This window comes from Phalangium opilio, unplaced genomic scaffold (genome assembly GCF_054372755.1).
Source record: "Phalangium opilio isolate 3A_F unplaced genomic scaffold, DU_Popi_V2 ptg000053l_1, whole genome shotgun sequence".
NCBI lineage: Eukaryota > Metazoa > Arthropoda > Arachnida > Opiliones > Phalangiidae > Phalangium > Phalangium opilio.
In genome coordinates, this window is record NW_028324172.1 from 1,088,801 (window position 1) to 1,115,206 (window position 26,406).

The 26,406-nt window shown below is 37.7% G+C and overlaps 1 long non-coding RNA gene across 3 annotated transcripts; it reads right to left on the reverse strand.

The window, feature by feature from the left end:
- Positions 1-484: 484 nt before the first annotated feature.
- On the reverse strand, positions 485-1,617 carry LOC149672253 (uncharacterized). Of its 3 annotated transcripts, none has more exons than XR_016367124.1 (6): positions 1,384-1,617; positions 1,252-1,323; positions 1,001-1,063; positions 815-937; positions 690-760; positions 485-620 (listed from the first exon to the last, which is right to left on the reverse strand). It is a non-coding gene; the product is annotated as an uncharacterized LOC149672253 (long non-coding RNA). The 3 variants fall into 3 exon arrangements; XR_016367125.1 differs by having other exon boundaries at positions 490-608; XR_016367126.1 differs by lacking the exons at positions 485-620; positions 690-760 and having other exon boundaries at positions 778-937.
- Positions 1,618-26,406: the final 24,789 nt, after the last annotated feature.

Below are 26,406 nucleotides of genomic sequence, written 5' to 3' on the forward strand. Positions count from 1 at the left end.
TAGTGGCACATTTTTTAATTGTGATTTAACAATAAAGGGGTAGTAGCGAATAAATCAGTAACTAAAGTTTAAATTGAAACACGTACGTTTTTAGAATAGAATATGCAAAATGAAGGTCATTTTAAATACTTTGTTTCAGTAATGCTTCGTGACTTGTTGAAATGTGTAATTGAAAATACAAATATGGGGAATCTTCTTTTAAAACTGCAACAAAGATGATCAATAAAAGCCTTTTTCCATGTATAGGATTTTAGGTTCGATACATAATTTCAATTGGTCATATATTAATACAATCTTATAATGATAATTGATGAACAACAATGCTCAAGAACATATGCACATGAATGCCAGTCCTCCGTCATCCTAATACCATTCCAACAGACGCATACATTTGCATACATCAGATAATAATACCACAGATGTGCATTTAGTGGTCGTCTTATAAAATGGTCTTATAGATATTGAAAATAAGAAACTAATTTACATCGAGAATCCTATGTGATAAAGTCAAAATAAATTCAGTTTTATTTAAATAATGTTGCTAAACTGTTTTTAGTAACAGCTCATCATTCAGTCTCGACATTGGTTCCTCTCCGTTACTTATTTTCCTATAATTGATTCTTTATTACCATAATAATAATTAGTTACGTTTGATTTGTTTATCTTTTACAAACCTTTAAAGAGCTCACCTCATATTTGTATAGGCGCAAATCACATACTCGTTGGTAGTTTATACTTGCAACAACTATGCCAGCCTTTTCTTTAAAGGGATACCTTAGAGTAAAGCATGCTCAACTAATAAATGTGTTAATACCTTAATATGCAAGTTGATTACAACACTTCAATGTTGGCAGATATCCTTAGAGGAATTGCCCACCCTAGATAATTCTCCATTGCCATTGCCAGTGTCAATGATAGAAATGTCATTACCACAAATCTATAATAAAAGAAAAGCATATGAATATTTCTATTTGTTAGACATGTGTGCAACATTATTTACCAGTTGAACATTAATGCAATAGTTGCTTAATAAAAGGTAGAAGTATTTCTTTCGCTGTTGGTGCTTTGATTATAAAATTATTAAAATAGGTACAGTTCATGGTGCCAAGTGCCAGGGAAGATGGCTGTGACAGTCATGGAATATATATTATAAGTATAACGAATCAGGCTTTCATGACCCATAAGGATTAGGTAATCATATTTGTATCAAAACACAATTATCTTGGTCATGGCCAATGAATGACGAAATACCTTCGCTATGGGATGGTGCCTCATTTCATGTTCCAATCATTTACTAGTGTGCCTCTGTTGCTTGAAACTTATCTTACAGAACCAAACAATAAGTCAATAACAGAAACAATAAAATCTTTCTTTACTACTTACTACAGTCTACAGAGGAGTTTCTTCGTCATAAGCCTCGGTGTTAATCCTTTTCGACTTCGGGCAGAGTTCGACTTTATTTTCCCACAAAACAAAGGCATATTTTTTAAATTATAACAACGCAAACCCTTATATTTTGTAAACTAACAGTATTTAAAACAATAATTTAGTTGTCTTTCTTTCTAAAGTCAACAACACCAAGAACAATATAATCCATTACCTGCCATTACCGCCATTAGCAACGACGAAGTGTAGTCTGCTAAGTTCCGGTGGAAAAAGAAAGCAAAAAAAACCCGGTCAATTAACCGATTCATGATACTGAACGGTTTGCCGAGTTCTAAAATTACTACTTTGAATTTCGTGTATATTTTGACACGTGTCAATGTCGTCTGCTCGAAAATTTCAACCTCTCACAAGTCTTAAATGAGTTTTGCCCCAAAACCACCACCGCCAATGAAAAGCCCTAAGTTCGATCCTGACCGACCAATCAGCGAGCGTAAGTCTGGAGGAGGAGCATACTTTTTCTGCAGAATACGGCCCCTGGATCGACAAACCTACGAGAGTTACAAAATATACGAAAACTTGTCTAGATCACTTTTTAGTTAAATCTAAATTAAAAATAGACAAAAATTCTTATATCTTATCTTTGAACTATCAATCGTTAAAACTAAAAAAGAATATCTCCCACCAAATAAATTTACCGAAATGAATTATAACAAATTAAATTGCCTCTTATTATTTGAACCCGGGATGGGGGTCTCTTCGAGTGATAACGTTGATATCGCGACATGCTCCTTTATTAACTCCCTTAACTTTTACTTTAATTTATATGAAGAAAATGGCCCCCGCCCAGGCTCAAAACTAAATACTAAAAAATTAAAATTGTGGATTACAAATGGCTTACTAAAAAGTATGAAAACACGGGAGCATTTATATCTTAAATTACAAAAAGACCCATTTAATGATAACTTAAATCAAAAATACGTACTTCATGGGAAACAAGTTAAATATTTTTAATAAGAGACACTAAAAATAGATTTTATGAAGCTAGAATTAAAAGTGCGGGTACAGACTTGGCTAAAAGCTAGAATTAAAAGTGCGGGTACAGACTCGGCTAAAATGTGGTCAGTTATAAATGAAATCATAAACCCTAATATTAAATCTAAAAATGATCCGGAACAGATTGAGTTAGATGGCATTAACATCAAAGATAAAACAACAATAGCTGAAGAATTTAATAAATACTTTTCAGAGGTTGGTCCTAACTTAGCTAGCGCAATCCAAAAATCTAAAGATCTGCCCTCCTTGACCAATCAAAACTCGCAACTTATTCGTGAAACTGTTAATTGGAAAAATTTCTTTTTGAAGCCAGTTAGTCTCTGTGACATTCTTAACATTCTTCATAATTTAAAAAATAGTAAATCCTGTAGTACTGACAAAATTAGTTCATTCTCCTTGAAAAAGATCTCTCATCACATTATAGGTCCCATCCTGCACATTGCTAACTTAAGCTTGGAGAAAGGAATCTTCCCTAACCTCTGTAAATGCGCATCTATAACCCCTATACACAAAGGTGTAGAAACAACCAAAATTTCAAATTACACGTCGATTTCAATCTTACCGAGTCTTGCAAAAATTTAAGAAAAATGTGTTAAATTTCAACTTGACGGGCTTTTAACAAAGTTTAACTTAATATCGAAATCCCAATTCGGATTTCAGAAAGGCAGATCAACGGAAGATGCACTTTACTCATTTAGTAAATTCATTATAAATAACTTAGATAAAAATAAAAAGCCCTTGGCGGTCTTCCTCGATTTAGCAAAGGCATTCGACACTGTAAATCACCCAATCTTACTGAAAAAACTTCAAAACATGGGTATAAGAGGTCTTCCACGAAAAGGGTTCGAAAGTTACCTTAGTAACAGACAGGCCGCGGTTAAATTAGAGGGGTAATTAGTAAATTTAAAAAATATGCGTACGGGATTCCCCAAGGCACGATATTAGGCCCCGTTTTATTCCTAATTTATATTAATGGGTTACTCGACAACGATATAAGCGATCATATCGTTGCTTTTGCAGACGATACGGTGCTATTTTTTACAGGAGACACGTGGCTGAAGTGTTCTCTAAAGCAAGTCGTGGCTTAACATTAACTAAGAAATGGCTGGACAAGTTTAGAAGCGAAGAAAACTAACTACATAACTTTCTCCCTCACGAAAGTGGATTTGCCCCTATTAACATTAAAGTTGCACGAAAATATTTCCTGCTGCTTGGGGACTGCTTCATGCCCTTGTGCTCCCTTGACTAAGGTGGAGGTCACTAAATACTTAGGGGTCATGTTAGACCAACATTTAAAATGGAATAAGCACACGGCTTATCTGGCTAAAAAACTTCGATATACTCTGTTCAACTTGAGTAAACTAAAGCCCATACTCGGAACCTTGAAAATGCGTACCCTTAACTATAGTTTATGTGAATCTCTCCTGACGTATGGTTTACTCTGCTGGGGAAGTGCTCAAGAAACAAACCTCAAAGTTATAAAACGTCTTCAAAAAAATAATAATAAAACTATGTCTCGTTCGCCCCTGGCGCTATCCAACCTCCCTGATTTACAAAGAATTTGATGTACTGCCACTTGAAAAATTATTCTACATAAATATTCTATTAAATTACTTTAAAACACCAAAATTAACTCAAAATCCCTATTACACCACCAGATTCCAGAGTGCTCAAAGAGTCCTGATCCCACATAGTTATAAATCAATTACCGATAGAAACTCCGATATTCTTGGACCAAAGTTATACAACAACCCAAGTTCCGATATAAGAACAATCACAAATTATAATTTATTCCGTCTTAAACTCACGAGATATCATTGATTGCATAGTTCCCGATGTCTGTACCTGACCTTAACTTATGGTTATTTTATTGCTATATATTAATTTGCTAAATATTATACTCATAGAAATACTAATTTAATTGTCGTTAATTACATATTTCAATTATATAAACCAAAATAGTGTTAATTACAACCCCGCCCAACCTCAAGCTTAGCTTACATGGGTGGGGATCGCGTTCACTTACGTAAAATTGTAACATTCTATTGTTATTTAATGTGGACACACTTAAAATAAAAAAAAGCTGTCAAGATAGTTTTTTAAAAGTGTTAAATAAAATACGCGAGTTAAATAATAAAAACTATAGTCCTTTTTAATCTAATAAATAGAGGAAATAAAAATCATAACTTTGTTTCTGATTGCAAATAAGCGAGTATACGTTGTAATTGGATCCGCTAGAGGCTCACAGATGGCGCTGTCACGTTTTGATAAACGTCCTTGACGAAAACAATGTGTTTCGCAGTGAGCTCGTTTGAATTGTAACTCCGTCTATCTAGGGTACGATAAACGTCGAGCCTCTCAATGGCTGCGGATTTTCTTCTCATTTACTGTGAACCTATCGCCTTATATACCCTTTTACAAAAGTTGTTAAAGAGGCATACGCTAGAATTCAAACATCAATAATAACTTTATTTAAAATGATTTTAGGAAACACGTTTCTTAAAACGTCTTAACTAATATTTAGGTAAATTACTGGCGAAACAATAATTAAAATTAGTTATATTTAATCAATTATTTAAGAAAAACGTCTCGACTCGGAGAGGTTTTAATTGGTTCCCAACTTGTTTATCCTAACGAAAGGAGTAGAAGCCAAAAATTGCTTTCTGCGAACACGTTAGCTCCGATTTGCCTGCTGCGTTCGCGGTGACAGACACACTGATAGACACGTCCAGTGTAATACCTCTCCGTGACGTCAGCGTCACTCGGGGAGGTAAAAAGAGAAGTCAGGCTATCACAACTTTAAACCATCTCTTAGTTATTTCACCAGAATTCTGATGTCACAAATTCACATGTTAGATTGGTAAGTTGAGCCCAACCATTCTTACAAGCCAATATTGAAGTTGAAGAATTGTTCATCGATTTGCTTGGTACTCTCTTTAAAAAATGGCTGTTGCCTTTTGATATTTACGTCCTTCGCGTTTTTCTTGTCAAAGTTGTCAAGAAAGTGAATAGACACTCTCTTAAAGAAACTGTTGTGTTTGTATGTCGAATTAATCAGACAGGTTTGTAACACTTAACAACATTTATTTGTACTAAAATCCATACGTATTTATTCGAGATAACATTAGCATGCGACTCATCCTTGAGCCAGTCGAAGAGTGTTTTTCTTTTTCCTCTCTCTCCCTTTCTTTCTCCCTCCTCCTTCCTACTCCCTTCCTTGCTTATCGCGCCATCTATTTATCCAGATGCATACTAATAATTTGTTACTACAATATCGAGGATCGATTGATATGCAATAGTAGAGTTATTCGCGAAAGCGGGCTGGTTTCTGACGTTGACGCTGTGGACGTGTTCCTTGCGTCTTAGGAGTAGCAAGCGGTGCGTTGGAGCTTGTGTCGCCTGCTGCGGTCGCTGTGTCTATGTGGATTGGACCAGGTGAAAGAACTTCCTGTGGAGTTGCTGCTTCAGTTGTGGCAACGTGCGGTTCAAGTGTAACTGCTCGTGGTTTTGCCACGGCTGCCTATGTAGGTGCTGCAGCGAGTTCAGGAAATATCGGCATTCTGGGTAGTAAGACTAGTCTCGAATTTGAGATGTCTTGCGTTTCCGTCGGCGTTGTTCAGTGTCGGTAGCTGAGCTATTGCCTGGATCTGGTGCTCGTCGGCGAAGTTGATTATGGTGTCTCCTTATGGTTCCGTGGGCCGTGTCGACCTCGCACATGGTTTGACCAAGTAACTTTGTAATTGTTCCTTTAAAAAATTTGGGGCCTCTACCGAAATTTCTGGCATGTACAGGATCGGATAGTTTGAAATTCTTGTTTTCAGAATCTGCAGTTTGTGAAACGTCTGGAGTCTCCATTCCTTTTGTGGAACTTCTTCCTTGGGTTAAATATGTTTAGTCGCGACATTATCTGGCGTCCCATCATGAGCTCCGCTGGTGATTTCCCCGATATGTTAGGAGTACTCCTATGGTTTAATAGGATACGGGCTAGTCTAGTTTCCAAAGTTCCCGCCTTGAAAGTGATTAACCCTTCGTGTAAGGTATCGATTGCTTGTTGACTGATCTTCTTTAGCGAGTCTTTAACAGTACAGACGGTGCGCTCTGCCTGTCCGTTGCTTGCTGGGTGATATGGAGCTGTTCGTAAATGGTTGATGCCATTCTGCGCCGTGAATGTATTGAAATCTTCGCTTGTGAAGCAAGTGCCATTATCGTGTACAATGGTCGGAATTATCCCGAATCTTGCGATGTGTCGTCGCAAGCTTCTGATGACCGCTTCTGTCGACGTGGTTGCTGTAATGTCCAATTCAGTCCACTTACTGTATGCATCGACAGCGACTAAAATGTATTTGTTTTCCATTGGACCTGCGAAGTCAAGATGAACTCTTTCCCAAGGTCCTGCGGGTTTCTTCCACTCGTGAAATTTTGCCTTCGGCATTGGTGCCGCATTTTGGCATACGCTACATAATTGAACTTTTTGCTCAATATCCGTATTTATTGTCTACGATTCTCTGATGGGAGCTGTGTAATTCTTCCAATAATTCGTTTTGACAGGCCGTAGGGATGACGATCCTGTTTCCTCTGAGTATTATGTTATCGACGTTTGAGAGCTCTAATCGTGCGCGGTGATACGGTTCTAGATCAAGCGGTACTTTTCCGTGTGGCCATCCTTTTCGCATGTAATTCGCTACTAACTTGAGAATCGGATCTTGTTGACTGCAGATCTCAAGCTTTTTAACCGAGAGAGGGCCATCATTTATTTCTTGTAGAAGAAGTACGTATTCTGATGGAACGGGTGTTACAGTAGCTTGTTTTTTTAATGGCAACCTACTTAACGCATCCGCGTTTCCATTAAGTGAGCCTTTGCGGAACTTGATTGTGTACGTGTATGAGGAGAGTACGAGCGCCCAGCGCTCTATCCAGGCCGCTGCCATTGGAGGGATTTGGGTCTTTTCCAGAAATAACGTAACCAAAGGTTGATGGTCCGTGTGTAACGTAAACTTTTTTTCGTATAAATAATCCCGGAACTTGGTTACGCCGAATATTATTCCAAGAGCCTCCTTCTCAATTTGCGAGTAATTTCGCTTGGCAGTAGTCAAACTCCTGGATGCAAAAGCGATTGGTTGATCTCTTCCATCTTCATTGACATGGGATATCACAGCGCCTAAACCTACTGGTGAAGCGTCCGTTTCAAGATGTACCTCGCGTGATATGTCGTAGTGTACGATTAAATTTGATTGGAGAATGGAGGTCTTTGTGTCTTGGAATGCTTGTTTATGCGTCGCAGACCATGCCCACGTCGTTTCCTTATGTTGTATTTGTATTTGTATTTGTATTTCTTTATTTCAACTGTTGTTGTTTGACGCAAGAACGACTCTGGGTTTAACTGGTTATAAACTCTTTATTAATTTAAGTAAAACATTATTTCCGGGAATACAACTGCTATTTGAGAACAGATAACTGGGAACTGATCAACTGTGAACTGACTTTGAGAACTGACAACGTTATCGGAATGTTATCCGGTTATATAGTTAAGGCATCGCGATAAAAAATAAAGATTACAAGAATGACCGCGATGCATAAAAACACAAGTATAGAAAATAGAATCTGGATATAGATAAAAAACAACCGGTATTATCTCCAATTTACAACAGTCCCTCTTAATATCGGTGGTTTCAATCTTCTACCCAGGGGGTGGTCATTTAATTATTTCCAGTCCAAGGGCTTTGACGCAGAGGAGATGCTTCGGACGGAACAGGCTCTTCGTACAGATGTCAGCTGGCATTTCCTCTGTTTGTAGATACCGCAAGGCTATATGTCCCTGGTCGTAGGTGTCTCGAATGAAGTGGTGCCGGATATCAATGTGCTTCGTTCTGGCATGGAAAACAGGATTCTGAACGAGTTTCTGGGCACCCTGGTTGTCGTTGTACAGCTCGATCGCCTGAACTGATACTCCAAGTTCGTTGAGAAGTCCCTTGAGATATATGGCTTCTTTGGTTGCGTCGGACATTGCCATATATTCTGCTTCTGTACTGGACAAGGCAACAGTTCGCTGTTTCCGGGCTTCCCAGGATACTGCAGCGCCGGCTAGTTTGAAGACATATCCTGTATATGACTTCCTATCTTTCGGACAGCCTCCATAGTCTGCATCAACGAAACCTTGGATTGGCAATCCGGTCTTCCGATAAAGCAACCCATGATGAAGAGTTCCCTTCAGGTATCTCAGAACTCTTTTCCCGGCAATCCAATGAGTTTCGTCATAACTTGTGTTGAACTGGCTCAATGCGCTGACTGAATACGCCATATCCGGTCGTGATGACACTACCAGGTACATTAGAGAGCCGACCAGAGATTGATACGGGATACGACTGATCTCTTCTGCTACTGGGTGTTCTGGACTTTGCAACTTGTTGTTGGCATCCATTGGAGTCGCTATTGTTTTGGAATCTTGCATGTTGAAACGTTCCAGGACCGTTTCTGCATATTTCGCTTGGGAAATCCGGATGGTATTTTGTTTTAGATCTTGGTGAAATTCCATTCCGAGACAGTGATGGATTGGCCCCAGGTCCTTCATATCGAATTTTCTCCCAAGTTCAAGCTTTACATCAGTCATCCATTCCGGGTTGTTGCTTGCAAGGATCAGATCGTCGACGTAGACTCCAATGATCATAACATCTTCCCCGACTCTTAAAACGTATAAGCAGGGGTCGCTCTTCAATGGTGTCATTCCAATCTCCGAAAGTCTTTGATGTAACTTCTTGTACCATTGGCGGCCCGATTGTTTTAAGCCGTAGAGGGATTTCTTGATACGACAGACTTTATGTCCCTCTTCTTCCAGGTCGCTGGTCCATTTCTTTGCTCTGGCAATGATCGACTTGTCGAACCGGGTTGACTTGACGATTTCTTCGAGGGATTCTGTTAATCCTTCCGGGACGACCATATATATTTCTTCCTCGAGTTCGCCATTAAGATAGGCCGTGACGACATCCATTTGGTGGACTTCCAAACCGATTTCCACAGCAAGGGCCATAAGCAGTCTTATGGAGCTGGATCTAATGACGGGTGCGAACGTCTCTTGGTAGTCGATCCCTGGTCTCTGGGCAAAACCTTTCGCTACGAGCCTGGCTTTCCTTTTCTCTACTTCTCCGCTGGGTAAGTACTTCGTTCCGAGGACCTTCTGGTTTTCCGGACAGTCAACGATGTCCCAGGTTTCGCACTTGATAAGCGAAACGAACTCTTCCGTTACTGCTTTCCTCCAATCGTTTGCGTACGGAGAAGCCAGGGCTTGCTTCATGGACAAAGGTTCTGATAAGATAGCCAGGTTTGCTGACTCATCGGACAGGGTTTCTTGCTCGTCAGTAGCCTCTTCTGAGACGCTCGGAATCATGTTAAACGATTTCTTCGGTCGTCCGGGTACTCCAGTTCTTATTTTCTTCGGTCTTCCGGGACCTTTCTTCAGAACGAGGGTTTCTGAGGGTTCTTCAAAGACGTCGTCGTTTTCCTGGGAATTAGATTCTTCCGGGATTTCATCTTTGAACTCCTTTTTGACTTCTTTGAGTTCTTCTCCGCCTGGCGGTTTTGCAGCGTGTGTAGTGGCCGGGACTTCGATTTCGCCTTTAGCTTTGCTTCCGTATTTTAGGTTGACTTCTGGAGTGACGAAATCATCATATCCGCCTTGTTTATTAAATTCTCCCAGGAACTTGACATTTCGACTTCGGTAAATTTGCTTCTCGGACGGAACCCATAGTCGATAGGCCTTCGAGACTTCAGAATAGCCGATGAAAACGCATTCTTTGCTCCTGGCTGCAAACTTCCCCTTCCTTTTATTTTCGTCCAACAGCAAAGCTTTGTCGCTGAAAATCTTCAAATGTTGCAGGGATGGCTTCTTTCCGGTCCATCTGGTAAATGGTACTTCTCCATTTATGCTCCGGGAAGGACAACGGTTTCGAATGTAGTTAGCCGTGGCCATCGCTTCTGCCCAGAATGATGGTGGAAGTTACGCTTGTATCATCATACATCGGGCCATATCTAGGAGTGTTCTGTTCTTTCTTTCGGCAATGCCATTCTGTTCCGGGGTGTATGGTACGGTGAGCCTTCTTTTTATCCCAGAGTCTTTCAGGAATCTGTCGAATTCATTGTTGCAGTATTCGGTCCCGTTGTCGGACTGCAAGGTCTTGATTTTTCTCCCGGTTTCCACTTCAGCTCGTTGCTTGAATTCTTTAAAGGCTTTCAACACTTCGCTCTTGTGTTTTAAAAAGCTGACTTTACTCCACCGGGAATAATCATCAGTGAAAACGACGATGTACTTGGCTCCACTCATCGACGTTACTCTCATCGGGCCGCATACGTCAGAGTGTACTATTTCCAGGACATGTGAGGTTCGGCTATCTTCGGTTTTCGGGAACGGCTCTTTCGATTGCTTTCCTTTGATACAGATTTGGCAGATTCCCAGGCTCCCATCTTTTTCAATGTTGAGTCCCGTAGCCAAATTCTTCCGGGCCATTTCCTTTAAACTTCTCTCGTTCAAGTGACCGAATAGGAAATGCCAGTTTTCCAGGTTGCTTCTAGGCTTTATTTCCGATTGCACTGCAAGGACCGTTTCTTCAGCCTTTCTCAGGAAATAAAGGTCTCCAACTCTGTCAGCAACTGCAATCACTTCCCCGGTTGCCGTCTTAATCCAGGCCTGCGACTTCTTGAATATGACCTCATGTCCTTTGTCTGTCATCTTGGCAATGGTTAGGAGATTTGTTCTTAAATCCGGGACATGAAGGGCTCGTTCCAGGCGAAGAATTCGATTGTCGCTGCCATTCGTTGCGGGTACTTTTACTTCGCCAACACCTCGTATCTTCGTTGACTCAGCAGTGGCCAGGTTTAAAGATTTCTTGGTCTCTTCGTAAACATTGAAGCAGTCTCTGCTGGAAGTCATATGCGAGGTGGCTCCGCTGTCCAGGCACCAGGAATCGTGATAAGCCTTCAGGTGCAATGAGAATTCTTCCTCGGCCAAATTTTCTGCCAGTACATGATGGGCGTTTTCTTTCTTTCTGGTTCTTATGCCTGAACCATGGTTTCTGTCGGGGCAATCGGCTACCTTGTGGCCGGGTTTCCTGCATCCATGACACTTGTACTTGAAGGTCGTGCTTCCTCGTCCACGTGAACCTCTTCCTCTACCCCTACTGTCCATCATCGCATTCTGCACGGGTTCGTCTTCTTTAGATTGCTTGGCGTCCGATTCCTCCAGGATCTTTATTTTTAAGGCTTCTGGATCAGGTAACGTATCCCTGGACTCTATTGCGCACCGGAAAATCTCGTACGATTCTGGTAGACTGTATAACAACATAATGGCCAGTAGGTCGTCGTTTACAGCTACTCCCATGTCAGCCAACTTGTCTACTGCGTCGAAGAATTCTCGCACGTGATCCCGGACATCTTCTCCCTCCTTCATTTTCTTGAGGGTCAGTTTCTTCAGCAGCGTGGCTTTTCGGGCAGGTCCACTGGACTGGTAGATGGATTCGAGCTTCTGCCATACTTCCCGTGAGGTCGTGCAATTCTTTACTTGCTTCAACTCCGACGGACTGATCGACAAGATTAGGTCCGCTCTTGCCTTCCGATCATTACTGTCCCAGGTAGCGACCGCCTGGGCGTTTCCTTCCGTTCCTCGTACCGGAGTTGGCCTCGTTGAAGTTCCATCTACGTACTCCCAGAGATCGTTCTTTTGAAGCAGGGCTTCCACTTGCATTTTCCAGGTATCATAATTATCCTTAGTTAACGTCTCGATTCGCCCCAGGTGATTTCCGGCCATTCTTCTTCTGACTCCGCACCTTAAAGGATAATCTTCCCGGCGTTGAACTTCTTATGACTTCTAAACCTTTGCGCAGTGGAAGCGTGCTGGGCCCATAACCTGTTGTTGTTTGACGCAAGAACGACTCTGGGTTTAACTGGTTATAAACTCTTTATTAATTTAAGTAAAACATTATTTCCGGGAATACAACTGCTATTTGAGAACAGATAACTGGGAACTGATCAACTGTGAACTGACTTTGAGAACTGACAACGTTATCGGATTGTTATCCGGTTATATAGTTAAGGCATCGCGATAAAAAATAAAGATTACAAGAATGACCGCGATGCATAAAAACACAAGTATAGAAAATAGAATCTGGATATAGATAAAAAACAACCGGTATTATCTCCAATTTACAACATCAACCTTTATACATTTCGATTTGACATTGATTATAGTAGGAAGATTTTCGCCGTCCACATAAGTATAACTTGTGCGTGGACGACGAGGTAACAATTTAAAATTTTCCTGCGAGCAGTAGCAAAGGATGCATACAATAAATAAACATATATACATATATATATACACACATATACACGTATATGTATATATATACACACATACATACATACACATTTTTTTTTCTTTTTTTTATATTTTCATAAGAAGTTCTAAATTGTCTTTACTTTCAAGCCAGTTTTTGATTTTTCTTTTAAAGAGATTGATATCAATTATAGATTCAATTTTAATATCTAGATCATTGAACAATTTTATAGCAACATATGACGCGTGATTTTGTCCCAGAGTTGTATGTTTTTTTGGTAAGTTTAAATTATTTGAAGCTATAAAACTTGTATTTCGATTATGTCTGAGAGGTTGGTGATATAAGTATTAAAAGCCATATACAAGAGCTGCATAAGCATATAATTGAGAAAGTGTCATAGTTTTGTATTCTTTATACAGTAATTTTGTCGGATAGCCAAATGGTTTATGTAGGGATAAACGTAAAATTTTATTTAACAAGACAATAAGCGGGCGTAAGATATAATAGTGTGTGTTTCCCCAGGCAATTATACCATAGTTAATGACTGATTTCAATAACGCGAAGTATACCATACATAGTGCTTCAAACTGTAAAAATTTACTCAAAGTTAGGATAGTATACAATATATATATCGTAATGTTCTCGTCAATGATTTTACATGAATGTCCCACTTGAGATGTTGATCTATATATAATCCAAGATATTAAGTTGATGTAACTCTTTCAATTTGTGTGCATGAGTTTGCACACAATGAGTATTGACCATTACAACGGTTGTTTTTTAGCATTAGATCAGGAGGTAATATATATTTTCTGATCGAAAAGGTCATAAATTTTGTTTTTGATATATTTAGGCTTAGTAGGTTTGCATCTAGTATTGAGTTAGCATGGTCCCGACACGGAAACATTCTCAACTATTTTAGTTTTCAATAATCATTGAACTTTTGGAAAATATTTGAATGTTATATAAAATTAAAAGGGTATGCAATATTGCACGTCGCACTCAAGAATGGTCCAAGAAGCCTTCTAAAATCTATGTAACTTTAGTTTTTTTCTATCAGAGGTGGTCCCGGCTCGGACACATTCTCAACTATTGCAGTTTTCAATAAACATTGAACTTTTGGAAAATATTTGAATGTTATATAAAATTAAGAGGGTATGCAATATTGCACGTCGCACTCAAGAATGGTCTTAGATGCCTTCGAAAATCTATGCAACTTTGGTTTTGTTCTATCAGAGGTGGTCTCGACTCGGACACATTCTAAACTATTTCAGTTTTCAATGAACATTAAACTTTTGCAAAATATTTAAATGTTACATACTTATAGAGCTGAACAAAACTCGTTCAAGCTTAGTTTACACTTGACCGAAAACAGGACGGAAACACTGCGTAAGTAACTCTGCGGTATAACATCTTCCGCAGAACGCGACCAAAAAGCTTTCGGTCGGAAAGAATTGGTGTCCTATTTTTGACGCAGAGGCCGACGTAAAATTATTTTCATAACCAATCAAAATTCGTTTCGGGATGAAGCTTCTGCTGACCTCATAATAGGGGAGTTTTTTAATTCTGCTTTGAGTTTTTTTCAACTCGCCAGAAACCATTACTACCTGTGCAGGTTATAAACTTTTGAGTCTGAATTATTCTATAGGGCCGGTAGTAACGTCAAAAGCGGAGATAAAAATGTAAGCAACTAAACATGTGTTTTCTCATCCCATGGTCCCACCTATTACTACCATATAATCAGCTTAAATCAAATAGGAGTGAAATATAACTCGACATATATAGTATTTACCTCCTATGCAGTTGGAATTTCAGACTTAGGCTCTATTTTATGTGTATTTGGTGAATAGGTCTCGGAAATGGAAGGCGTAGTGCTTGATTTGTAACTACTCGAAGAGGGAACGCATTATTACCCACTCACCGTAAATATCGCGTACAAGCTCGCAAGAGTTCTCCCAGACTTTTTGCATGAAATATTAAATATTTTTGCTGTTACGCTATTGGTTTAGTGACGTCTGCTAGGACGAACATCTTACTACCTTACACTTACCTCTCTCCGCCTGTGAGAATTCAACAAATCCCGTAGGGGTAAGAGGTTCGGTTCAGCAGACGCTACTAAACCATATATAATTAAATGGAAATTATTATTTAATAAGACATGATTATTTCACAAGTTGGGAAAACCAAAATATTACCTCTCCGAGTCTGCTTACAAACTTATTTACCCAAATATGGAAATGTTTCTTTTTTAATGAACAAATACTGAAGTTAATTTTATGAAATGTTAAAGAAGTATACAAAGCATAGCGAATATACTGTAAACAGACGACTTTTTGCATCCAAGAAGGATATACTTGTACACGTTTAAATCATCCGATGGGGAAAAAACGGGAAATGAAGAGATAAAACGTTGGAGGACATTACCTTTACGTGTTTGTAAAGGCCCCATTTTCTACTCCTCAACTGTATACTCTCTTTGTTCAAAGCCATATTCACAACAGGGTTGCATTGTAAACACTATCCTTTCGTTTCACCTCAACGATTTTCTTAGTTTGTCAACATGACTGTTAACGTTACATAACACCAAAGCTCATTTGTGGCTACACGCATTGAAAGTAAATGCGCACCATATAAAGCACGAGAACACGAAGCTATAATCCGATTACGATCAGACCTTTCACTGATCTGCGTTCAGCAGAACTCACCAAAAAACAGCGGATTTTGGAAAACGTTTACCAGTGAGCTCTGTCGTCAAAGCTTTGCTGAACGCTTTTCTCCGGTCATCGGTGTTTTAAAAATGACGCTAGCGCAATAAAGCTTGCAAAGTACCAAGGATTAACAAAAATTGTGTGATGACATATTTATAGAGATAGATAAGAACAACTTTCATAATTAAAATTAGAAAGACTAACATGTCTCTTAAAATTCTCGTGTGATCAACTGGTTTCAAACCAATTAAATAGGTATAGTCCCATCAGAATGAGCTATTTGTAATAATTCCTCCATGTTTTTTTCGCCAAGCTGAGAACTACGCGTGTTACGTCACGTTATCTAAAAACCCGACTATTTTCTTTGGTGACCGAGCTGGCTCAGCGCTGAGCACCGTGACGTCAAAATTCAAAAACAATATCCCGTTCTGTAGGACACTGCTAACAGCGCTGAGCTCTGCAGAACGCGGCCCACATTACCACCATGATGCTTTCTTCAATTATAAAATCTAAGCCTGATTATTTAAAAGTGTATTTCACTTTCGGCTCACTCTGAACCGTTAATGTCCTTTTGAAGGAATTTCGATCCGAATCTTTTCATTCGGAGTCAATTTCTCCAAATGAAAATAAAACGTATTTTATAAGAATCTTATAATAATCATACGGCGATAACCTCTCCGAATCATTCGGCGGCCGAAAGAGACAGCCGAATCGAGCATTCGGAGTTTTTACCCCCATAAATCTTAGATTCGCGGAACTTTCGCCAGAGTTTTCTAGTTTTTTCCCCTTACCTCTTTGTTGGCACCTTGGCTGCCGTTCATATTTTTATTTAGCATGGCTGCTTTGTTTTTTCCACTCGAGCTTAATCGCTTGCGATTTAAACATGGTAATCGCCTTGCCCGTCGCGACTTTCGAGTTCAAAGGGTTTTTCTAGACCTAACCCTTCTAGTGAGGGCTTCTAACACCACCATCTACTGGTCTTTCGTCTATACCACATAGACACCAATCTGTAACATTGTCTTCTACTCCATCATCGTTAGGGTTACGAGAAACGTCTAGCCTCCCAATGGCAGGGCTTCCACCAAAGGTTCACGCAATTGCGTATTTTCTTATTCCTTAACGTGAATCAGTCGCCTTATACACCCTAAATTTACAAAAGTTCTGAAATAGGTGTTCGCTAGAAGTCAAACGTTAAACACAGCTATATTTAAAATGATTTTAGGAATTAAGTTTCTTAAATCGACTTAACTATATTTATTGTAAAATACTGACGATTAAAATAGTTAATATCAGTTATATTTATTTAATTACTTAAGATAAACTTCTATCTTTGAAGTGAAACAAGTGAGAGTTTATATAGAATGAGTAATGAAGATTGCATCTGAATTTAAATTCTATACGCATATCAAAGTTAATATAGAACGAGTAATGAAGATTGCATCAGAATCGAACACTATAAGCGTAGTAGGATGAAAAATCTCTCACAAAACGATAACAATTTTTTTTGCAGAGTTCTAAATGAAAATATCTTAAATATACAGGGTGTTTCTGGAAAGTCTGGCACAAATTAACAGGCATGTTCCTTGGGTCAAAAGGAGACCAAAAGGTCCTATGACGTTTTGGGGTAAAGCGCTCCGTTGCGACGTTATGGGGTCTCAAAAGTAAGCCGAAAAACAAGGAGATTTTGCAGAATTATAGGACTAGAATTGTGGTTTTGACCCAATTGTTTTCGATTATTGAGCATAAGGCAATGATCGAAATAAGTTCAAACCTAGTGGAAGACCGTGAACGTGTTAAACGGCCAAAAGCGTTAATCCCTTTGTTTTTATTAATGATTGCAATTAAAGGTAAGGAAAGTAGCTCAGATATCGGTTACTTAGTTGTTTGTTCAGATGTACTGGTAACTGACCAGTCTTTTATTCTTTATTTCAATTAGACGCATTACTTTTACATCAATTCGAATGAACCCCTTAACCTTTACAATAATTCGTATCAACCCCTTAAGTTTTACAACAATTCGAATGAACCCCTTAAATTTTACAATAAATCGAATCGAACCCATTAATTTTACAATAATTTGAATTGAACCCATTAATTTTACAATAATTCGAATCGAACCCATTACATTTACAATAATTCGAATTGAACCCATTACATTTACAATAATTCGAATCGAACCCATTACATTTACAATAATTCGAATCGAACCCATTACATTTACAATAATTCTTATTGAACCCATTACATTTACAATAATTCTTATTGAACCCATTACATTTACAATAATTCTTATTGAACCCATTACATTTACAATAATTCGAATTGAACCCATTACATTTACAATAATTCGAATTGAACCCATTACATTTACAATAATTCGAATTGAACCCATTACATTTACAATAATTCGAATGAACCCCATTACTTTTACAATAATTCGAATCGAACCCCATTACTTTTACAATAATTGGAATGAAACCCAATTACATTGTTCTACAAAAATTTTTCAAAATGCGCACCATCAACGTTTAAGCAAACTTGCGCGCGTACGCCATGAAGCATGTTAAGATACACACATTTAAGCCGTCTGTAAAAAACCTACAACTTCTGACGTTGAAAACTACCCTAATGTTCAGACCAACACAGCAGGGGGGAAATTCGAATTATTGTAAACGTAATGGGTTCAATTCGAATTATTGTAAATGTAATGGGTTCAATTCGAATAATTGTAAATGTAATGGGTTCAATTCGAATAATTGTAAATGTAATGGGTTCAATTCGAATTATTGTAAATGTAATCGGTTCAATTCGAATTATTGTAAATGTAATGGGTTCGATTCGAATTATTGTAAAATTAATGGGTTCGATTCAAATTATTGTAAAATTAATGGGTTCGATTCGATTTATTGTAACATTTAAGGGGTTCATTCGAATTATTGTAAAGGTTAAGGGATTGTAAAAGTAATGGGGTTCATTCAAATTATAGTAAAAGTAATGTGTCAAATTCAAATAAAGAATAAAAGACTGGTCAGTTACCAGTACATCTGAACAAACAAGTAACCGTTATCTGAGCTACTTTCCTTACCTTTAATTACAATCATTAATTAAAACAAAGGGATTAACGCTTTTGGCCGTTTAACACGTTCACGGTCTTCCACTAGGTTTGAACTTATTTCGACCCTTGCCTTATGCTCAATAATCGAAAACAATTGGGTCAAAACCACAATACTAGTGCTATAATTCTGCAAAATCTCCTTGTTTTTCGGCCTACTTTTGAGAGCCCATAACGTCGCAACGGAGCGCTTTACCCCAAAACGTCATAGGACCTTTCGGACTTCTTTTGACCCAAGGAACATGCCTGTTAATTTGTGCCAGACTTTCCAGAAACACCCTGTATTTGGGCATTACGATTCTTTTAATAGTTTTGTAGCTATAAAGCTGTCTCATCTCAATATTTCAGGAACATCTCTTGATATTAATATTTCAAATTTGGTGTTTACTTTTAAATTGAGCTTTACTACATTTATGTATAGTGTAAACGTAAATATAGAGTCCACTAAATTATATGGATGTTAATACTCTATCTTTCCATACGTGTTGTTACGATTTGGTCTATGAATTAAGATACCAAAATTGTTCTTCTTTCTTGTAATTTTTTAGGTCCTAACGGTTTAGAGTGAGCCGAATGTTAAATACTCATTTAAATGATAGATATTATGTCCTTTAAAGGAATTATTGTGGTTATGTAGTTAAAGAATTGACAATTTAACCTTTAAAAATACACTTGGCAGTATGTCACCAAATTTGTGATATTTATTTGCGGTTTTTCTCATTGGCTGATTGACCTCTGTTTAAAAAGAAATTTTTTTTATTGAAAATGTTAGCACTCTTCTCGACTCGGAGATGTTTATTTTGGTTTCCCAAATTGTTTAGATTCTGGGGAAAATTAATTAAACCCTCTAGCAACGAGGGTAACTATCTAATGCAGAACCATATCTCAATACAGGGAGTTCAGTTCTTACGTGCTATAGCGAAGGCAGTTCTCGCATGCAGTGTGAAACTGCCAGGGTTGGCAAAAATCCGGATTTTTTGATAAAGCCACTGGTATGGTTTTTTGCTGGTTTAAACCGGATTTTATAGGATTTATCCAGCTTTTTTTTAAACTACTCTCTAGTGCTTAATTTTAGCACTTCTACTTACATTTAGTGCGCTAGTTGTCATTTGCTAGGCCGTCTGATAAAGTTGATAAAACTATAGTCATTTCCCTTAGAGATGAGTAGGGCCCCTGATTTAATCGGGATTTTTCAATCCAACCCGAAGCGATCGGATCGAAAATTATTTAAAAGGTTTTGCTGGTCGGGTCGGGCAGGGTTATCATACCATCTACCCGGGTAGACATTTTTATTATCTTCAATAGGGCAGGGTCGGGCCCGTTTAGGCTTTTTTGTGATCTTCAATAGGGCAGGGTCTGATAAATATTTTTCTAAATGCGCGGTCCGACCCAACAATTTAGCGTTGCGAAAAATTCAACTCAGTCTCACGAGTTTCGGGTGGGGCAGTGAGAGGAGGGCGGGTCAAACTAACCCACAATTAATGGGAATCAACCATTTCGATGAAATAAAGAGGTAAAGGCATGTGGGTCAAACCTTTCCTTCCATCTCACTTTATGGTGCCTATATTATCATTTTTTGGAAAAATCCACTGGATTTTTTCAACGTGGTTTAAACCGGTTTAATCCAGATGGATAAAACCGGACTGGATACCAGCGTGCCAACCCTGGAAACTGCTTATAAAGTCAGACATTGAATTGACTTAAGAACATCCGAAAACGGCAGATGGCGCCCGGAATTTCTGTAACTTTTGTTTATTGGATAAGATCATCTGAAGTGCAATTATATTTACTCATATATATAACATAAGTATTATTTTATACGACAAACAATTAAACGAATCCAAGGTTTAATTGTATTCTTAATATTATTGGCATACTTTCAAATAAATAAAGTAAATGTAATCCGGCAAACTTTAAATTGAGTGATTAAAGTTCGACTGTGCAAACATATAAAAAGTATATTTTGCCAATCGTACATTTTTTTTAACCAATAAAGCTATGTATTGTTGAAAACCAAAAGAAGCTCAGATTTTAAAATAGGCATTATCTGTTTAATAAAAAACATTTAGGCATATTTTTTCATTGAGTTTTTTTTTTGGTTTCATTCACTATCAGCTGTGTTTACCGCGCTTGTATTACGCATGTTAGTCATTAAACATTCGCGATAAAGCTATTGCATAGTATTTCTGCGAAGCAAAGGGTTAGATTTTCGTTGTTAAATATCTAATAAAGTCATGGCTGAGGGTGTTTCAAGTCAATAAAAATGCCCACAAACTAAGAGCGACGTTTGGAGGCATTTTAACGTGTTTTTAAAAATATCTGAGGTTGGTACCTCTAAGTATAAAGTGGCTCAATGTCGTTACTGCGAAAAGTAAGTATAGCTCATTGAATCGTGTTTTTTAATTGTTCTAAATTATCCTTTTTGATGCTACTAATTAAGCACGTCATATACCCAACGACCGAAATCGAACATTAGTACAAGGAATTTACGATACCATATAGAAAAAAAGCATCCGCAATTTCTACTTAATGAATCACTAGCAATAGTAGGTTGTAATTTAGTAATATAGTGTACAAATGCAGGCATTCTATGGCATGAAATATTTAAAGCCTGATTTAAACCGTTACTTGCTGTACCGTTGCGAAACATTTGACTCATTCTGGGTTTAAGTGAACTATCAATCGATCGCGCGGAATAACGCAGTCTTATTGTAAAACTTCACAACCAGGTTGTCACTAGTACTATTTCAATGCTAAAAGACTGTATTCACACTAGGCCACCACACAATGTTCAATGCGCTCAACTGTCTAGGCGAAGCAAGGCGCCTAAACCAGTCTACATCCAATTAACGAGATAGTTTCCGTGAAGGCCAATCTTTAAACTTAGCTACAGACAGACGCCATTTTTATTTGGCAGGGCAGATAAAATGGAAAAATTAAGCGAAAAGGCATTCCCTGCGTTGATATTAAGCGAAAAGACATTCGCTGCGTTGATATTAACCACAACCGTACCCACGATAAAACACCTTCTCGAAATTGATTTCCATCTCGTCCTAACGTCCAAATTCTCTTCTGATATGCTTGGATTGCGTCTCTCAACCTAGATCCAACGCAAAAGCTTTACGTTTAATACAATTGCGGGATATAGATAGCCCAGCAACTATTTGACGAACATTTTAATTGTTATTGCAGATTTTGTAAAGGAAGCAATGCCTTTCATTTCAAAACGATGTTCATTTATGATACTAGTACATATCATTGAACCATATTTTGACGAAACAATTGGACTTTCCACATTTGTTAAATCATTGCTTGCACCTATAGAAAAAGTGTCAATCTTATTGTAGCCGTAATGAATATCTGTTGAACTACCGAGACTCTTACTTAGCTCCGAATTAATAACCTTGAGAACGTAACCAATATCAGAAGAGAAGTTTGATTGCTCAAGCACCTGAATATGGTTAAGTAAATTTTTTTATAGAGGATGGAAAAATTAGGGTGATGCGCGAATTTATGCATTTAACCTTGGATATCACTATCGAGGAACTATTACCTCCGTACTAGAGTTTCTTCGTCATAACTCATCCAAAATTTGAAATGTCGCCATTTCTTGCTATTTTGTAGGCGCTTCTTGTTCACCGGTTATGGATCACGCGTAATAATTTTAGCACTGCCAAGTGTAACGTTTTAAGATAACGCGAAATCACTTTCAAATGTACCGCCGTGTACACCGATAACACTAAGTGAGCGGCGCTAGAAGATGTCAAGTCATAATAATCCTCCGTCATGTAAATGAAAATGTTTTGTAGTCATAGATTATTAAGGAGAGTCACGTACCGTTTACAATGTGGAAAGATATGGATCTCACCGCGTGTTTTGAGACGGCTCTGCAAGCACTGATGATTGCAAAATTTTATATACTAAGAAAATTTTGGAAGGGGGCGAGCTTTAGTGTGCCCTCCTTCGCATAACTGGTTTAGAATGGAGTGGTTTATGTATTAATTCCGAAGGAAAAGAATATAAATGTCATTGGTACTGAGAAGTTTTCCTTTTTATAGAATCTTTACCTTAACCTTGGTTATTCCTATATTATATTTTTCCAGTCCATGAAAGAAGCGCTACCTACTAAAATAAACCACAAGGGACAAACGTTGTTCCTATGTCTCAAGTAAACGGCATTATTTTATAAAATAGTCCGTGCAAAATAAATTCACTTTATCATATTTTATCGAATATCCGTCTTCTCAGAAAATTGTAACCGTTGAAAAAACTACTAGTGGTGCAAATTTGAAGATTAATTGTCAGCCCACTAACATTTAAAACTATGTCCGTCAAGGTGCTTACATGTTAGTGAACACCGATACGAAATCCCTTCAAAATAATTTCATGGTAAAATGTTTTCGGAAAATGGAATTGTTCTTGAAAAAGCATAGATATGCAATTTTTTCAATAAATTTAGAGGGAATAAATCGATTAACAGTAAAATCAGTTGATAGAAATAAATTGTGATTAAGGATTAAATTAATAATAATAATAATTAAAGAAAAATTGCAATATCTGAACTTCAGTCAATTGATAAACCTCACTCATCTCGTTTGTTTTTCGGCCTTGGTTCAAACCAAGACATTTTTGTATAATATCTGTTACTTCAGTCTTAAGGCGGTAGTTAACTCTTAACAGGCTGAAATGTTTGGTGCCGTTTTTGATTCTTGCCGAACTTTATCTATTTTACCCTAAACTTTTGGATTTCACGCCTATTAAAGTACTTTAATTAAAATTTAAATTAATTTAAGCGTGAAATAGAAAACATTTGGCTTAACCAGGAGCAGATGACAAAGGAGTCTCGGACGCTAGCTTCCATAATGTAGAGGGCAATGGGATCCGCGAACGTCACGGTTATTAACCAAAATCATTATGCCAGTGCCACCTCTCGTAGAAAATTTGAGCTTTATTTTCCAACCAATAGCGTGGCTGCAAAGTCTCGAAAGGAGATCTGGGAAATCGCGTCTGGAGCCTCTCTTTAAAAATACGTATCGTCTGCTTATAATTAGCCTAGGCTTAACGAGTATTAGAGTTAAAAATGGATTTCAACGGTTTTTAATGTTTTTTTAGACTAAAATTGATAATGAAAAGCCCAGCGAGTAACGTGTGTACACTATTAAAAAACTAGAATGTGTTTCAGTGCCAATTTTTTCTAAATTTCTTCTTGAATTAAATGATAGCTACAAGAGATTGCGAAAAGAAATCACTCACGATCTTTTAAAACCCCAAAAAAGTAAGAGACAGTGATTTCGTTTCCAACCTCTTGTAGCAGTCAATTAATTCAAAAGAAATACGGAATATTTTGGCCCTAAAACACATATATAACATTGTGTTTCGGCATCTTTTAAAACCTTGCTTTTATCTTTTGAAAACCGGAGCCCAATCATTCCAGTGGGCACAAATTGTTAATTAAGCCTTGGCTTACCTGGGTTTCTCTGCTAGTTTGGACTTAATTTGACAATTTTGTAGGTTTAAAGTCACAAAATGTAGTCTTATCTTTTATCTTAATACCAACGGTTACAGCTGTTTCAATAAAGTAATTATATTGTTTATATTTATGTCGCGATCGGATAAGACGAACCTCAGTAGCCACCGTTAGTCCGTTCTAACTTCTTACAAAAAAAATTCCCAGCAGACTTTGGTGCCAGATATAATCCACCAAAAGCATCGTCTGCTGTAATGTCTGATAGCGCCTCTATGGCAAACGATACCGCTACAGCTGTGACGTACGCGGGTCCCATTGCCCTCTATATTGTGGAAGCTAGCGTCCGAGACTCCTTTGTCATCTGCTCCTTGCTTAACCAATGGCTTGGGTATTTTTAATCTTATTTAAATAGTTTATTTAAAAATTATTTCAGTTTTTATCCAGAAAAATGTATATTTTTGGTTCAATTTCACGTTAATTATACTTAATTAAGTTGAAATTAACGTAGGATTCTGTTTCGACAGTGTTCATTTAGGTTAAAAAAAGAGTTTGAATAAATAATTGACCTTTTTTGTAATGTTTAGAGGAGTTTTTTATTATTCCAACACATTGCGTTCAATTTTTATCATACCCTTGCTAAATTTGCGGTAACGGAAAGAATATCTAATAAATAAGTTAATGAATGATGCTATTCTACAGTTTGGCTTTTATGTCAGTAATTACATCAAATGCGTAAATAATTCATAGCAATTTAATAAAGGGCAATGTGGACTGTGGAAATAGCGTGTAACCGATTGGCGAACAGCGTAACTCTTTGACTCCCACGTGGTTACGTTGGAAAAATCTCTGTTGATGTAAACATGAAAATTATTTCACTAATAAAATGACATAACGACACTGTCCTCCTGGATTAACCAGCACCACTGTTACTTCTATTTATGGATTAAACAATCCACTGCTGGTAACAAATAGTTTAAAAAATTATTACGTAACATCATTAGAATTAAAAATTGTTTTAACGAATGATGATGCGTTGGTTGAGTTTCAGGGATTATATCACACACCTTCAAATTAGTAGAATTTTACTGAGATTAACAAATAATGAAACCCTGTATACTTCATATGGGAATGTTGAATTTACTGAGCTAACGTAAACAGTGACCACTCGTTTAACTTCCCTAGCGAAAACACATTTAAACTTTTTGTCATCATTCCAGTATTATTTTTAAGTTTTCTAACTTTTCACAAGGTTAAAACACTCTATTTCAAGAATCAACACGTTAAGAAATTGAATGGAGCTGGAAATTAGCTTTTTTAATAATCTTTAAAGAGGAATGACACTATAAAGACAATATTGCAGTCTTTACAGAGACTTACCGTAAAGAACGTCGGAAAACGTATTTCAAACGATATAAAAACCTCTATTAACTGTAATTATTTACCTGAATTACTTTTTTAGACGAAAATTCGACCTGATAACAAAGTATTTGTTTCTAAGGGTGTTATAGTTAGAAAATCCAAATAAAGTTGTTCAAGCTCGGAAAATACTAAACAAGCGTCGACTGCTCAAAAACAAGTTCTTAAGATCATAGCCTCCTGGATCACGCGACTCGCGGACGCAGGCTGCTCGCGCTATAGCACAGAATGAAGCAAACTGAAAATGTCAACTTAACTTGTTATCAGGCACAAAGCTAGGCCCTCCCTTGTTCTCAATCTGGTTGAAAATTGAAGAAATGGGTATCAGCGCGCCTAACAGGTTAACCTGATGTTTAACTCAAGAGCCGTACTTCCGTAATTAACTAAAATTAACATACTTAGACTTAATTTTTTCTGATTAGACTAGCCGATCGCACACCCTGAATACTTAATTGTTTAATTAAGAGTATTCCGAAAAGTAGCTTCGCTCTAGTTTTTCAGTTAGAGGTGGTTAAAAATCAGGAAAAACCCCATGTTAATCTCCATAGGAAAATTGGTAAAAGCATGTGAATTTTGCTTTAACGTTACAAAAGAGTATCAAGTCATATCTACAAGGGCCTACCGGCCCTGTAGAATTTCTAACGGTGTTATAGTTAAGGCCCGTTCACGTTACCCAACTTTAGTCAGCTGACAAAGCCGATCTGACCAGTCAGGCCAGATTGTCAGGCAATATGAACGTTTCACCCAACCGTACTATTGTCAGGTTCAATCTCGGATTTTAATCGGGTAGGTAGGCGATTGGAGTCGGGCCGACTAAAGTCAGTGAGGGAGCAAACCAATCACAATAAGCCTTGACTATTACGTCATGGGACACGTGCTGGTTTACTTTCAGCTCGAGAGAGAGAACCGAGAGTATCGGCCATTATTTAATTGTCCATGAAAGCC